The 17,418-nt window shown below is 41.3% G+C and overlaps 1 protein-coding gene across 1 annotated transcript in view; it reads left to right on the top strand.

Moving 5' to 3' along the window:
• Positions 1-17,418, top strand: part of RALGAPA2 (Ral GTPase activating protein catalytic subunit alpha 2) — a 415,476-nt gene that overhangs the window by 164,569 nt on the left and 233,489 nt on the right. The window lies entirely within an intron of this gene.

Raw genomic sequence — 17,418 nt, 5'->3', positions numbered from 1 at the left:
CTATAGTACTCCTGAGATTGGATTTGGAAGTTCTATAAAAATTTTTATGTATGAGGGCTGGAGACACAGGGAATCCAGGGTGGATGATACCTTCAGGACCAAGGGTGTGAGGGGCGATGCTGGGAGAGTGGAGGGTGAGTGGGTTGGAAAGGGGGAACTGATTACAAGGATCCACATGTGACCTCTTCCCTGGGAGAGGGACAGCAGAGAACGGGGGAGGGGAGACTCCGGATAGGGCAAGATATGACAAAATAACGATGTATAAATTACCAAGGGCACATGAGTGAGGGGGGGAGAGGGGAGGGAGGAGATAAAAAGAAGAGGACCTGATGCAAAGGGCTTAAGTGGAGAGCAAATGCTTTGAGAATGATTGGGGCCGGGAATGTATGGATGTGCTTTATACAATTGATGTATGTATATGTATGGATTGTGATAAGAGTTGTATGAGTCCCTAATAAAATGTAAAAAAAGAAAAAAAAAATTTATGTATGCACAAATATGCTTGATACAGTTGATGTATGGAATGTTTTAAGAGTTGTAAGAATACCCAATGAAATGATTTTTTAAGCTGGATTATGTCAAGAATATGATATCAGGACTGAAGGAAGGCTTATTAACAACCTTTGATATGCAGGTGACACAATCTTGCTTGCGAAAGTGGGGAGGACTGGAAGTGCTTACTGATGTGGGTTAATGACTGGAGCCCTCAATATGGATTACAACTCAATGTAAGGAAAACCCAAATCCTCACAACTGGATCAAAATGTAACATCACGATAAACAGGAAAAAGATTGTATTTGTCCAGGACTTCATCTTGTTTGGATCCACAATCAGTGCTCATGGAAGCATCAGTCAAGAGAACAAAAGATGCATTGCAATGGGTCAATCTGCTGCATAAGACCTCTTTAAAATGTTATAAAGCAATTACTCTTAGGACTGATATGCACCTGCCCCAATCCATGGTATTTTCAATTGCTTCATGGGTATGTGAGAGCTGGACATTGATTAAGGAAGACCAAAGAAGAATCGATACATTTGAATTATGATGTTGATGAAGAATACTGAAAGTATGAGAGACTGCCAATAAGATAACCCCTCCCCCCAAACAAACAAATAAGCAAATCTGCCTTGGAAAAAGTAGGGCCAGAATGCTCCTAAAAGCAAGGATGGCAGGACTTTGTCTCATGTGCTTTGGACATGTTATCAGGAGAGACCAATGCGTAGACGGGCAGCAAAAAAGAGGAAGGCTGCCACGGAAATGGATTAAGCCAGTGCCTGCAGCAGTGAGCTCAAACATAAGAATGATTGTGACTATGGTGTAGGACCAGGTAGTGTTTGTTCTGTTGAACTCAGTATCAATCACTGTGCGTTGGAACTGACTCAGTGTCGTCTAACAACAGCCACCTAATATAATTTTTATGTAACTTACATCGTTCTTACTATTTTGAATCTCATGTAATCTTATATCTTGTTATTTACACTTAAGTATTATTTTGATTTTTATAGGAATAAGTTACTGCTACAGTTAACTCTGAAAAATGGAACGACTTTCACGTAAACTGCTCTCTATTGACAAATAAAAAGCCAGCAGAGGGAGCACAAGAACTGTTATAAAAGAAAAAAGATATCCAGGAACATTTTGCAAAATAGCATGGACACTAACATTAATTACATTTATATGAAAAAAGATTAGAATGTTGAGTATATTTTTAGCAAAAGGAAGAAAAGTTTCTAAGAAATGAACACTTAATAGATTAGGAAATTGGGTTTTAATTGTGGGATAGTAGAATAAGGATTTCTCTCCATGGTTTGATGTCACAGTCTGCTGCGGATGTAGCGAATGTGCTTCGGCAGCACATTTGGCTGGATTTGTGCTGCCCTTCCCTTTCCACTCTTGGATATTCCCACTCCCGCCACTAATGGTTATTTCTATATGCTTGGACTTTCTCCATTTGAGAAGTATCTACTAACAGTTTTACAAAAACAAAGTCTTAAAAGCTACATTAGGCCAGCCTGTTAGGAAGGCCAACCAGCTGGTGGTGGCTGGCTTTCCTTCTGGCGGTTAGGACCTTGTACTTTGGAAGCAATGCTGTTGTGGCTGCCCTGCTTCCCACCAGATGGCAGTGTTCTTTAAAAAGATATGCTGCCAAGCAGTTTTGGCATCTGAATTAAGAGAATACAAACGCTTTCCTACTACCCATGAAAAGTTACATTTACCAGTTTTTTTTTTAGAAAACTATGAAGCTCTTGGGCTCCCTCTACTGACAATATATTTAGAAATAGGTTCAGTAGTAAACAAGTCCCCCGATTAGAGATGTCTGACTTAAGGATAGCTCCTACTTTCCAGATTCTAACACAGGTCCTGTCATGGCTAATTAAACGGAACCGGAACAGACCCGAAGCTTCACAATTTGGAAGATGTGGCGTAGTGTCTAGAATAGGAAAAATGGTGGTCAGAGTCCTGGAACAAGAGACTTGGAAGATAAGGAGTAAGCCCTTCAGGGACCTGAGGTCTAAGGCTGGCTTCTTGGCAGGGCTGTAAGAAAACAAAAATCCTATTAAAACAATGCTTTTGGAGGGGAACTTCTCTGTCAGTTAAAGCCAAGGCAGAAAGGTCATCTTGGAAGATTAATTTTGGTAATCCAGAGAGGCAATTTTGATTGAAGGACACAGGATGATCATGGGTTTATGAGAAAGACTTTTTCAGAAAATAGAAAACTGCAGCAAGGGGAAAAGGCCAACAAAGTTGCAGCAAGATTCCCCTCCCCATTATAACAATGCACATGTTCGTTCTTCCAGAATGCTGTCTTAGTCTGTGTTGACTAGAGAGACAAATCCAGAGACACTCATGTGTGTGCAAGAGAGAATTTCATATCAGAATAATTGTACATTAAGAAAACATCCAGCCCAGTACAGATCAAGTTCATAAGTCCAATATTACCCCATATGTCGATACTATTCCATAAATTCCTCTTTACAATCACGCAGCCAAGCAATGATGCCGAATGCAGGAAGATCACAGGCCAGTGGGTAGAAAATCTTGTGGAAAATCTTGTGGTAGTTGGAAGTAATTCAGCACTACTGTGGGTCTCTATGTGGCTCTTCCAGCTCCAGGGCTCTGGCTCTGTCAGTGTAGCGCCAATGTGGCTTGTCAACAGGAATGTCTTCCAGGGAGAGTGGGTGTGTGCCACCTCAAGTGAGCTATTTATCTCCGCAGCACCTCCAAAGGGGGTCATCAAGTTGCAACCTGATTGATAGGATAAATTCCACCCCTTCACTCTGAATAGTCTCAAGTTGATACCAGATTATGTAACTACCACAAGTACCAAGGACTATCCTATGAGAATTTTATTGGGAAAGCACAACTCATTCACCCTATAATTCTGATATTACCCTTTCAGACTAGTACTTGTTCCCCAAACTACAAGCATATTGGGAAAAAGAGAACATCATTTCAGCCCCTCGAGGATGCCATAAACTGCCATTTTGAATAGTGCAGAATTCTTTGGTGGTGGGGCCTGGGGAGTGTTCAAGGAATGGAAACACTGTCCCCAATAGTCTGCAGACTTCTATGGGGAGGATGCATTGAGAAACAGTAGTCACTTTTAACATTTTCCTTTTATAAAGGCTTCTATGATTTTGTAACAATATGTTTTATTTAGCCCCTGTACACAATGGAATGCTACTTTACTTTTAAAGACTAACAATGAAACCACAAAATGGCTTGTAACATGGTAGAATTTAGAAGGCATGCTGATTGAAATTAATCAATTGCAAGAGGATAAATATTTTATGAGACCATCATCACTGTAACAAGGCAAGCAAAAGTTTACACAGAGAACAATAGGTTTTGAAGATTGCCAAGGGTGGGAAAGGAAAGGAGAGGAAATCACTAGCTAGGGGGTAAATATGTAGTAACTTGGGTTATGACAAAGCAATATACAATAAAGAGAAAGTCAGGACAAAATGATCAAGGCAAAGAAAAATACTGGGAGAAGGAACACGATTTAAAAGCCACAAAATAAACACTAAACACTACAAATTTAAAACTGCATTAATAGTAATAGCAGTAACCTATAAGTGGACACATAGATGTGCATGCTGAACAGGTGTGGGAAGATGAATGGAACTATGTATATCTATCTATATGTATGTATATGTATATATATATTTGATAGGATATTTCTCTGTATGTTTATGTGTACTTCAAATATATATTTGAATATAGTATAGAATACAGAGGTCAAAGCTATGACAAATTCTTAGCCATAATGAAACACCTTGAGGATATGAGTCACTGGGCCTGCGGACTCAACTCCATAGTCGTAGGAATATGGAAATCAATAAACATAACATAATCCACAAAGACAATGTTCTATATTCTACTTAGGTGAGTAGTAACTGGGCTCTTAAAAGCTTGACCGGTCACCTAAGTTGCTGACCAGAACAAGGAACAGTGAATAAAATCAAAGACATGAAATAATTAGTCCAAATGAGTAATGATCCAACCACATGAGCCTCAGCCTCCATTAACTACCCTGAGATCAGAAGAACTAGATGATGCCTATTTACCACTGCTGACTGCTCTGAAAAAGATCACAGTAACGGGTTCTGAATAGCGTGGGAAAAATTTTGGAACAAAACTCAAAATCATGGTGATTAAGCTTACTAGTCTGATGGAGACTGGTAGAACTCCTGAGATATGGCAAATGAACACTCTTCATACATGGAGCTGAACTCATCTGTGTGGCTAATTGTCAAATGATGGGCCTCCAAGCGAACAATAACACCAGAGATGTACTCACCCCCTCGAACAATCAACTGTGTGACATCACAATGGTAGCATTTGCCTGGGGAGAAAACTTAGAAAGAAAGAATGGGTAGGTAAGGATGATAACTAGAAGTTGTAAACACAAGGAGAATTGAGAAGAGCTCCTTTTACATCGTGGGGATTGCAGCCAATATTATGAAGCTAAATGTGTATGAACTACTCAAAGAAAACCAGTTTGTTCCAAAATTTCTACCCAAATCCCAATAGAAAGTGTGAAAAATGAATGGCAAATAGGAGTCGTCTGTAAGTCGGACTTCATCATGGGCGAGCTGCCTTTAAACATTCTGAAGGAACACAGCCCGGTAAGTTCTGCTCCGCGGCTGCTCTTGTTTAAAGCTGTACAACCTTAAAAGTAGACTCGTAAAAAGGGCCAAGGTTTGTGCTTTGAGATGTGGGTGAGTTAGATGTGGGTTTGTTTGCATTCTCTGTGGAAACGTAACAGTTTTTTGTTTTTCAGTCCTGAGAAGGATGACTCTGACACGTCTGTCTGCTCCTACTGCCACCACCTTTTCTTGTACCCTAAGCTAAGTTTCCTATCAGCATCCGATTTAGAGCATGCCCAATGTCAGTGGAGTATCACATACACTTCATAGGCTTCTGTTAGTTGTATCCGTATGCTCTAAACTGGAATTATTTGGATGGAAAAGTAAAGTAGCAATTCTTTATTGAGACCCTGTGTATTCAATTTAGAATTTTTTATGTCCAACATTTGCTTATGATAAGCTATTTCTCTAACACTCTAATTACAGAGAATAGTGTCTTATCAGAGTCTCCATTTCAGGGAGAGCCAGTTAAAACTAATAAGGCATGAGTCTGCACTAGAAAATCCATGACTCAGCACAAGAGCAACTGGAATTTCCCATATCCAGAGAAGTCCCTGGGTGCAAGATCACCATTCAAAACCCAGACAAATTCCTTTTATACCAGTAAATAGAAATAAGGAAAAGGACATAAGGAAGCCCGAACCATTTACAAAGCTACCATAAAGATAAAATACTTAGAAATAAACCTAGGGATACAAAATATTTATATAAAGGGAAGTAATAGGCCACAGTTTGAAATTAGGATAAATTTGGAAGTAATAGGAATAACTCGGGAAACAGTTTATCAATCAAGACAGCTTCTAGGTTAATTGTTTTCATGTGTCTTTCCATTTTCATTACTCTTCTTTCCTCTGGACAGGGAGAGACTAGTAGTTACATTTTAGCTGACTCCCACAATCTATTCTGGCCCAGTCAAACATCATTCTTCACAAGCCTGAGACCAGAACTGGATGCTGTCCATGTACCACTACCAACTGCTCTGAACAGGATCACATTTGAAGGTCCTGGAGAACATTAGAGACAAGTGTGGAAATAATTCAAAATCATAAAAGAGACCAGAATTATTGGTTAGATAGAGGCTGGTGGGCCCTCCAAGACTCTTGCCCGCAGCTCTCTGCTCCTTCTTGTGCAAGAGGCAGCTGCATCTCCCTGTTCCCATGCAGTCCCAGCCACATTCTGGAGACAAGATGGTGAAGGGCAGAGTAAACAGATTTAGCCACATTGGGCACCTGGTCACCAAGGCTGTTTTCAGCTCTGGCAATTTGGAAATTGTTGCCATCAATGAATCCTTCATTGACCTGAACTACATGGTCTACAAGTTCCAGTATGATTCCACCCATGGCAAGTTCAGTGGCACCATAAACCATCTTCTAGGAACATGATTTCGCCAACACCAAGTGGGGTGAGGCTGGTGCCAAGTATGTTGTAGAGTCTTCACCACCACGGAGAAGGCTGGGGCTCATGGAAAGGCAGTGCCCAAAGGGTGATCGATTTGTCCCTTCTGATGCCCCCATGTTTGTGATAGGCCTGAACCAGGAGCAGTATGACAACTTCCTCAAGACTTTTTTTTGTCAGCAATGCCTCTTGAACCAACAACTGCTTGGATCTCCTGGCCAAGGTCATCCATGACAACGTTGGCATCGTGGAGGGCCTCAGGACCACAGCTGGTGTCATCACTGCCATCTAGAAGAATGTGGATGACCCCTCTGGGCAACTCTGGTGTGACAGCTGTGCGACTGCCCAAAACATCAACTCCACATTTACTGGCACTGCTAAGTCTGTGGGCAAGGTTATCCCGTAGCTGAATGCGAAACTCACTGCCATGGCCTTCTGTGTCCCCACCTACAAAGTGTCAGTTGTGGATCTCATCTGCCATCTTGAGAAAGCTGCCAAGTACGATGACATCAAGAAGATGCTGAAGCAGGCATCAGATGGTCCCCTGAGGGCATCCTAGGCAACACTGAAGCCCAGACTGTCTCCTGTGATTTCAACAGTGACACCTACTTTGCCACCTTTGATGCTGGGGCTGGCATTGCCCTCAACAACCACATTGTCAAACTCATTTACTGGCATGACAATGAATTTGGCTACAGCAACAAAGTGGTGGCCCGCATACTCCATATGACCTCCAAGGAGTAAGATCCCCCTCTGACCCCGGACCACCAGCCCTAGCAACAGCGCTAGAGGAAGAGAAGGCCTCAGCTGCTGGGGAGTCTTTACCCCCATCTTGATCCCCCAGCATACTGAGAATATCCCATCTCGACCCCCCGCAGGAAGGGGAGGGGCTTAGAGAGCCCTACTTTGTCATGTATCATCAATAAGTGCTGTACCCAGAAAGAAACAAACACACCTATTACCCTTACTCACCCTTCAGGTCTAGAATGGAACCCACTCCTATGTTGAAATAACCAACCATTTAAGAGCAAAAGAGGAGCATTTACCTAGGATAGAAGGTTAGGAAAGAAGGGGGAATGGAAGCCGGAAACACTGAGAAGGAATGGGGTAAGTGATAGCACAGTACGTGGGTTGAAATGTGTGGATTGAAATAAAATGTGTCTAAATTATTGAATGCAAAACTGATTATCTCTATAAATCTTCACCTAAATTACAATAAAAGGTTAAAAAAATTTAAAGACAACTTATAACCAAGAGAGTTTTCAGCTCCTACTTTGCCATGCCAGCTGGGAAGTCACATTTGGGCCTCAGTTAGCAGACCCTGGTCATGTCTGGGGCTCTTCTAAGAGTAGAGATCTTTTGACTCTACTGTCAGCTGCCTGGAGTCACCCCACTCTGCCAGCATGCCACCCACCACCAAGCCTCCTACCTTAAAGCATTCACCTCTCTTCTTAGGTCCACAAGGCACCTGGAGCCATCTTGCTTCGTAGGCTCTGAAGCCTACCAGGGCTATTTCCTGGTTCTCGTTGCTTATACCATCTTATACTTTCTCATGGCATCTTGCATCATTGTGACATAGCCATTGTTAACAACTATTTCTGTCTCTTGCATCTAATAAATTCTCAGGACAGGGATCCCAGATCCAAGAGTTCTTGTCTTTCTTGATTGTATTTAGACCTTCTTCCTCTGTGGTACTGGTTTTTAGTTTTAATTTTTTGGTGTGGTGTGTGTGTGTGTGTGTGTGTGTGTATTAAATGGTGGGGGGGTTACATATCAGTTCATCCTTTTTTCATTCAACAACTTAATTAATCAAACTTCCAAAGGGCCTGACCTATGCTCTCATGCCCTGCCTTCCCCCTCATCTACCAAAGTATTTTCTTTCCTTCACCAGAGTTAACTCCTGTTTATCCTCTAGCCTATTTCTTCCCTTTCTCCCTCTTCCCATTCCACCTATGATAAACATCAAAGTCCATTTCTTTTGGTGTGAAAACCTTTACTTTGATTTTTTTAAATAACAGCGGTCTCATACAATATTTGTGCTCTCGTGACTCAATTCACTTAGCATGTTGTCATTGCTGTTAGTTGCCATCCGTTCAGTTTCACCCACAGTGAATCTGTGCACAGCTAGACACTGCCTGTGGCTGTGTCATCTTCACAGCGGTTCCTCTGCCTGTGGACACTGTTGCAGCCACTGGCTCCGTCCATCTCCTTGAGGGCCTTCCTCTTTTTGCCTGCCCTTCCACGTTATTAAGCATGATGCATTCATTTCTCCAGGCATGGTCTCTTCTGACAATATGTTCAAATGTATATAAGAAATGCCTTGTTATCCTTGCCTCTATGGAGGAATATGGCCATACTTCTTGCAAGACAGATCTGTTTGTCCTTTTGGTGGTTCGTGGTACTTTCAATTTTCTTCTCCAGCCACCATACTGCAAATGCACCAGTTCTTCTTCAGTATTCTTTATTCAGTGACCAACTTTTACATGCCTAGGGGATGATTTAAAATAGCATGGCTTAGGTCAGGTACACCTTAGTTCTCACATAACATCCTTCTTTTTTCAGTACTCTACAGAGTTCTTATACAGCAATTTTACCTACTACAATGTGTCTTTTGATCTCTTGACTGCGGCTTCCATGAGCATTGATTGTGGATCCAAGCAAGACAAAACCCTTGAGACCTTCCATCTGTTTTCTATTGTGATGTTACCTATTGTTCCAGTTTTGAGGATTTTGGTCTTCTTCACATTGAGTCATAATACACTCAGCATGATGTCCTCTAAATCCATCGGTGTCATGACATGTCCCACAGTTTCTTCAGTATTCTTTAATGATGCTTAGTATTCTATTGCACATACATTCCAAATTTATGTATCCATTATTTTAGGTGTTTCCAGCTTTTACTATTGTAAATCGTGTGACGAACATGGCTGTGGATATAGTTACTTGTGCTGAGCTGTTTATTTTTTTAGGGTATATACCTAATAGAGGAGTTGCTGGCTGATATGGCTTTTATATTTTAAAATGTTTGAGAAAGTTCCATTACTGCTTTACACAGGATTGTTGGGCAATATAATAGGCCTCCGGCTCAAGACCAAAGAAACAGATAACTAGCCTGATGTAGGATCAAGACCTGCAAAAAAAGCAAGAACCACATACAGCAAACCAAAAGAATGCTTTGCCAAAGCATCCATATATATACGAAGAGGGGAAAACTACCTTTCAACTGAATGGGTCCCATGTCAGACTGGAGGCTTCGCCTGACTCATAGCACAAATGGCTGAGGAACCCTGTTGGCAGGGCAGGTAGCAGGCCTCTGGCTGTAGAGGCAAAAGAATCCAAAGTTGATAGGTAAAATGGCATCTTTTTCCCCTTCTTCATTAGATGGCTGTTTGTTTTAAGGCAAGCCTTTAAGACTCCATTCTTCCTGATAGCATGGCACCAACTTGATTTCTTTAACTACATTTAGATAAAACACCCACATCTTCAATGACCTCTTCATGAGGGCAGGTGTTGTGTAGGGCAGAGGTTCTCAACCGGTGGGTCACAGCCCCTTTGGTGGTGGACTGACCCTTGCATGGGAGTTTCCAGATTCATAACTGTAGCAAAATTACAGCTATGAAATAGCAATGAAAAATAATTTTGTGGTTGGGGGGGGTCACCATAACATGAGGAACTGTATTAAAGGGTCACAGCATTAGGAAGGTTGAGAACCACTGGTGTAGGGCCAAGTCATAAGAACTGAATATTGTTAGTTTAGGGCTACAATTAAGTGAAAGCTATTCATATATTATGGGTTCTATCTACCCCTGGTCCACTTTAGTAGCAGCATTATTATATTATTGGGGAACAGTATAAACCATCCCTATGAGAATATGGTGAATCTCTTGATGTTGCCGTGAAGTGTCATCAAGTAGCAGCCCTACGCACAGCAGAACCCAAACTGAAGGGTCCTGTGCCATCCTCGCAATGGTTCTATGCCCGAGCCCATTGATGCAGCCACCGTGTCACTCATTTCTTTGAGGGCCTTCCTGTTTGGGCTTTCCTCCCACTTTCACAAGCTGATCTCTTTCTCTGGGGACTGATGTCTCCTAAGAATGTGTCCAAAATATGTAAGACAGAGATTTGTCATCCTGCTCTTTAAGGACCACTCTGTCCTTACTACTTCTGCTACATGTTGGTTTGTCCTTTTCGCAGTCTATGGTACTGTTAATATTCTTCACTAGCACCACAAAAAATGTATCAATATATTCAGAATATATCAGTAATATCTTTGGATTTAAAATACTATTGAGAAAAGGAAAGTATACATGGATAGGACAACTTTTTAGACTAAAATACAATGACTTGTTGAATTACACAAATTAAAAAAGTTTAATGACTAGACATTTTACAAACAATGAGGGTTCGATCTAGGGCAACACTTTCAATAACACTCATTCACAATAGCAGAACTATGCCTGCTATACTAAGGCATATTATAAAAATCCCAAGAGGGTATGAAAATAGCATATATATGGTAGTCATGAGTTGCCACTTCTTAGGAATTCTCAAGGCAGAAAATTTGAACCAAAGTATAATGATTTCCAAATCCATCACATCGGGATAGTAGTCATCTGATTTGTCTCACACTGGAACATTTCAGTCTTAAGTCCAAGGGAGTATTTCAGTTCCTTTAACCTGCAAAGGTGTGTTTAGGTCTGATTTTCTTAGCAGCCTTTCCAAATTGGATCCATATAGTATGGCCTATTAATCATGTTGTGCACCTCAAAAGGGCAGAGTCTGAAGTTCTGGTTGTTTTATGACAGGGGTCCTCAAACTATGGCCTTGGGCCACATCCGGCCCGCCGAGGACATTTATCCAGTCTGCCGGTTTTGTTCTTTTTTTGCCCCATTTGGTTTTTTACTTCAAAATAAAATGCGTGCAGTACACACAGGAATTTGTTCATAGTTTTTTTTTTTTAACTTAAGTCTGACCCTCCAATGGGTCTGAGGGACAGTGAACTGGCCCCCTGTTTAAAAAGTTTGAGGACCCCTGTTTTAGGATGTGGCCTGGTCATCAGAGGCTGAATAGAAACACGGTCAAAGGTGCCTCATTAGGAATTGGGCATATTCTCCGATTAAAGGTCTCTAAGTGATGTTGAGAGCCTTTCCCAGTGGCTGAGTGTCCACCCTGGCTCAGCCACCCACAGAGTGCAATCACTTTCTTGAAGGCAGTCCTGGCCTCTGACACCTCTGGACTTGAACTTCCACTGAGGTCCACTGAGCACTTTTGTAGGAGTGTCTGTTGGTTCCTGCCCTATTAATCTTCTACCTTTCCCTCCAGCTTTAGAAATTGACCCCAGCTTAATTGAGGCTTCCTCTGTCAAGTAAGTTTTAAGATGTAAAAATAGGGGGATGATAGACAGATTGTGATTATTGCAAGCATACCACTTCATTGCTTGGGAGATCAAATTAGATTACATGATCTGAGAACAGAAACTTGACTTGGCCTTGGGGTTTTGCTTTATGGTGTCTGCCCTAGGTCTACCCATATCATGAGGTGTTTCCTGGTTTCATCACAATTTTTTAGAGATGCATAGTATTCTGTCGTGTGTGTGTGTACTACAATTTCTTTATCCATTGTTCTGCTGATGGGCATTTGTGATTTTTCCAACTTCTTGGGATTGTGAACTATGCGACAATGAACCTGGGAGAGAATTCATCTATTTATGTTGTGTCTCATTTCTTTGGACTATATACCAAGCCGAGGTATTACTGGTCCTATGGGATTTCTATTCCCAATTGGTTTAGGTAGCACCATATCACTTTCTAAAATGGCTGTACATATTTACAAGCCTACCAGCAGTGTCCAATGTTCCAGTGTGTTTGCACACTCTGCAGCATTTATTGTTCTTTCTCTCTTTTGAATTTGACTACCATTGTATGTAAACTATTATCTCTCATGTAATGGTTTTTAGCCCTTTGTTGAAGATCAGTTATTTATAGATGAATGCATTTACTTCTGGCTTTTCTATTCTGTTCCATTTGTCATGTATCACTGTACCAGTACCAGGCTATTGTGACGTCTTTGTCTTTGGCTTTGAGGTCTTATAATATAAGGCCTTCTACTTTGCTTTTCTTCTTAAGGAGTTCTTTGCTTATCCTAGCTCTCTTCCTTTTCCACATGAAGTTGGTAATTAGTTTTTCAATTTCTATAAGAATAAAGTTGGTATTGGATTTCTGTACATTGTATTTGTCTATTGCTTTAGGTAGTACTTACATTTTCACAATATTAAGTCTTCCTATCCACAAATATGGGCTATGCTTCCGTTTGTGTAGGTCTCCTTTGGTTTCTTGTAATAGTGTTTTGTCATCAGGGTGAGGCTGGGGGAGGGAGGGAGGAAAGGGATGAACCGATACCAAGGTACCAAGGGCTCAAGTAGAAAGACATTATTTTGGAATGTTGATAGCAACATATGTACAAGTGTGCTTAATACTCTTCAATGATGAATTGTTATAAGACTTGTAAGAACCCCCCCCAATAAAATGATTAATGAAAAATTAGTGTTTTTAGTTTTCTTTGTCCAGGTTCATTTATTTGTTTGGTTAGGTTCATTCCTAAGCATTTCATCTTTTGTGTGTCCATTATAAATGATAGTGTTTGTTTGATATCTGTTTCTGACCTATCTTTGCTGGATACAGGAATCCAATTGATTTCTGTTTCTTAATCTTGTACCTGCTACTTTGTTTCCCCTTTGTGGCCCCATTGTTTCCAGCAATCTTTTGGTGGAGTGTTTGGAATTTTCTACATATGAAATCATACCCTCTGCCTATAATGAGAGGCTCACTTTTTTGTCCAATTGTAACCCATTGATTTCTTTTTGTTATCTAATGGTCCTGGCTAAGACTTCAAGCACAATGTTGAATAGAATGGTGATAGGAGGCATGCTTGTCTGGTTCCCATTCTCAAGGGAAATATTTCCAGCTCTTCCCCATTGAGCATGACATTAGCTGTTGCTTTTTTGTATATTGCTTTTTGTGTGTGTTGAAGAGTTTCCCTTCTCTTTCTATTAGGTTATGTGTTTTTATCAGAAACGGGTGTTGGATATTATCAAATGCCTTTTCTGCATCTATTGATATAATTATGTGGCCCTTATTTTCTGTCTTCTGTGGTGGATTACATTGATTTTTCTATTGTTGAACTATTCTTGCATACCTAGTAATGAATCCAATGTGATCATGGTGATTTTTAAAAATTTATTGTGTTAGATTGCTCTTAAAGTATTTAACTGAGTTATTCCAATGACTTTTCTGTTTGTTTGTTTTAATTTAGTAACTCAATCTTTTTCTACATTTATTGACAGTATATAAGTATCATTTTTGGAATTCCTTTTTGGTAGTTCCGATGCCTTCAAGATTTTTGGCCTCTGTTTATTGGTTATTTGTTTGTATTGTACTTTCTTTTGTCTTTCTTTTTACTGAGGTTATCCATTGTCTCCAACAGTTGTGTTATTTTGTATTTCTTGATCAAATAATGGAATGAATGGTGGCCCTTTCCCATTAATTGTTGTTGTTGTTGTTGTTGTAGAGTTGAGTTTACCTTAGTCATTTGGGGGCAATTTATTCCACTAGATGTTGTGTAAAAGACATAATAAAAACAAAACTAGGCAAGAAGTGACAACAGCAATACAAACACACCTACAAAAACTGAGCCAATCAACAAATTGGAACTGGAAACTATACACATACACTCCCACATACACAATCACACAGGGGTCAGAACCAGAAGCTGTTTGTTCGTTCTCATGTACTAATGCAGGACAATTAATGCTCCATCCAAGATGTGCACAGTAGGAAAGTACCCACCAGTGGGTGAGGATGATGGGTGGCAGCGTTTCGGTTCAACACGGAGTTGTTGGGTATTGAGAGTTATTTGACCTTCTTGTACCCTGTGTCTCTCGGCTCATGGTTTATCAGAACACCAGAAGAAAAGAACCACAGCGAAGCAAAGCACAACAAAACAAAGCCCAAAGTATCAAGTGACCGCTGCTTTGTCTCCAGACCATTATCCTAGGCCTGACTTCTGTTGGCATTAAGGTTCATGTGTACTAGGGGTGGTTCCATTGTGAGCTGCGTTGGTGGTTTATCAAAACATTAAAAACAAAAGAAGGGGGTGATGATAAAGAAAAATCCAAGCTAGTCCTTTCTGTTACTTTAACCCTAGGCTAGTCCAGAGTTTGAGAGCTTCCACCAGAGCTTATTGCTTGAATTGGATAGATGATAATCCCAGGCTCCATCCCCTCTATATGTAAAAATATGTGAGCCAGCATTCCTCTTGGCACCAGGGAGCCATGGTGGACCCAGTCATGGCACCCAGGACCTCATGGCACCAAGGAGCCATGGTGGAATGTAGTCCTCAAGCTGTGCAGTGTTCCTACTTGCCCACCCTCCTTCTGACTTAACTCTCAGCACTGTGGATATGGATGTAAGCTTAGGCACCACTCGCTCTTTCGTTCAGTCAGAGTCACCTGGAATGTGAGGGGCAGACAGGGTACCCACCTCTCTCTGGTGGGTGCTGGGAATTGTTCTGCACTATTCAAAGAATCAGTTGTCCAGCAGAGAAGTTGCTATACTTATTTCTGGTTGTTGGGCACTAGAAACTACCCTATACAGTACGCAGAGCAGTTTGGCTGGCTTCTGGCCTACAGAAAATTCACCTGTCTTCTTGACGTCTTCTTGTAGACTATGTTCCATGCTTTTTCCATCATATGTTCAATTCACTCAGAGACTTAAAGGTCTTTCTGATGCTCTTTGTTTATGTTATGTTTGTGCATGAACACCGTACTGGGAGTTCATGGCAGTGGCTTTTATATGTGCCGATTCCTCCCGCCAAGACCACAAACTGATTGGTCCCTTAGGTGGTTCCCTGGTAGCTTGCATAGTAGAGTGTCCAGTTCCTGCAAGGGTTTTCTGCGCTTTATTTATTGTAACTTGTCCAATCCCTCTGCAAGATTGTGATCTAGCACACAAGGTTATGTTTTATTTGTTGTTGTTGTTCTTTGATGCCTGATAACTGATCCCTTTGGCATCTCGTGATCGCACAGGCTGGTGTGCTTCTTCCATGTGGGCTTTGTGGCTTCTGAGCTAGATGGCTGCTTGTTTACCTTCAAGTCTTTAAGACCCCAGACGCTATATCTTTTGAGAGCTGGGCTCCATCAGCTTTCTTCACCACATTTTGCTTATGCACCCACTTTGTCTTCAGTGGTTGTGTCTAGAAGGTGAGCATCATGGAATGCCAGTTTAATAGAACAAAGTATTCTTGCACTGAGAGGAGTACTTGAGTGGAGGCCCAATGTCCATCTGCTACCTTAATACTAAACCCATAAATATGTGCACATAGATCTATTTCCCCATGCTCATATATATATTGACATATGCACATGCCTTTATTTAGACTTCTATAAATACCCTCTGCCTCCTAGCTCTTTCCTCTATTTCCTTTATCTTTCCTCTTGTCCCACTATCAGGCTCAGCCTTCATTTGGGTTTCAGTAATTCCTCTCAGTTACATTACCCTTGGTCACGCCCTACCAGGCTTCCTACACTCACCTCACCACTGATTTGGATAACTTGTTCCTTTCTCCCTGGCTTTGTTAACACCACTTCCTTTCCCCCCATCTCTCCCTCTCCCATGTCTCCCTGGAACTGTTGGTCCCATTGTTTTCTCCTACAGATTGTTCATCCAGCCTATCTTATTTAGACAAACTCGCATAGATAATAACAGGCACAAAAACACAACAGAGCAAAATAAGCAACAAAAGAAAACAAAAAACAACAACAATAAAAAGCCAGTGGCACAAAAAAAAGCCTGTAGTTAGTTCAATGACTGTTTGTTAGCCGTTAGGAGTGCTTTCTGGTTGAGTCTGATGGAGTGCCACACCCTGGCCCCATAATCACTGAAGACAAGTGGGTGCATAAACAAATATAGTGAAGCAAACTGATGGTGTTGGGCTATCAAAAGATATAGCATCTGGGATCTTAAAGGCTTGAAGGTAAACAAGCGGCCATCTAGCTCAGAAGCAACAAAGCCCACATGGAAGAAGCACACCAGCCTGTGTGATCACGAAGTATCGAAGGGATCAGGAATTAAAGAACAAAAAATCAGGTCATTGTGAATGAGGGAGAGTGCAGTTTGGGGACCCGAGACCCATCTGTAGGCAACTGTACATCCCCCACAGAAGGGTTGCAGGGTGGAGATGAGCCAGTCAGGGTGCAGTATAGCAATGATGAAACATACAACTTTCCTCTAGTTCCTAAATGCTTTCCCCCACTATCTCTACCTTACAAGTCTGGCTAGACCATAGGATGTACACTGGTACAGATAGGAACTGGAAACACAGGGAATCCAGGATGGATGATCCCTTCAGGACCAGTGGTGAGAGTGGCGATACCAGGAGGGTGGAGACAGGGCGGGGTGGAAAGGGGGAACTTACTATAAGGGTTTACGTATAACCTCTTCCCTGGGGGATGGACAACAGAAAAGTGGGTAAAGGGAGATGTAAGCTATGGCAAAATATTAAAAATATTATAGTGTAAGATCTGACATAATCATTTATAAATTATCAAGGGTTTGTGAGGGAGGGGGAGCAGGAAGGGAGGGGAAAATGAGGTGCTGATGATACCAAGGGTTCAAGTAGAAAGCAAATGTTTTGAGAATGATGAGGGCAACAAATGTACAAATGTGCTTGACACGATGGATGGATGTATGGATTGTGGTAAGAGTTGTATGAGCCCCAATAAGATGATTTTAAAAAGAAAAAGATTGTGATCTAGCAGGTAATCTTGGCAGAACTGCAAACCTAGGGCCCCAAAAGGTCACATTTAAAGAGAA

The sequence above is a fragment of the Tenrec ecaudatus genome, chromosome 12, assembly GCF_050624435.1.
Source record: "Tenrec ecaudatus isolate mTenEca1 chromosome 12, mTenEca1.hap1, whole genome shotgun sequence".
NCBI classification, from domain to species: domain Eukaryota; kingdom Metazoa; phylum Chordata; class Mammalia; order Afrosoricida; family Tenrecidae; genus Tenrec; species Tenrec ecaudatus.
The sequence above is the reverse complement of the archived record's forward strand: the minus strand, read 5'-3'. Positions and strand labels throughout refer to the sequence as shown.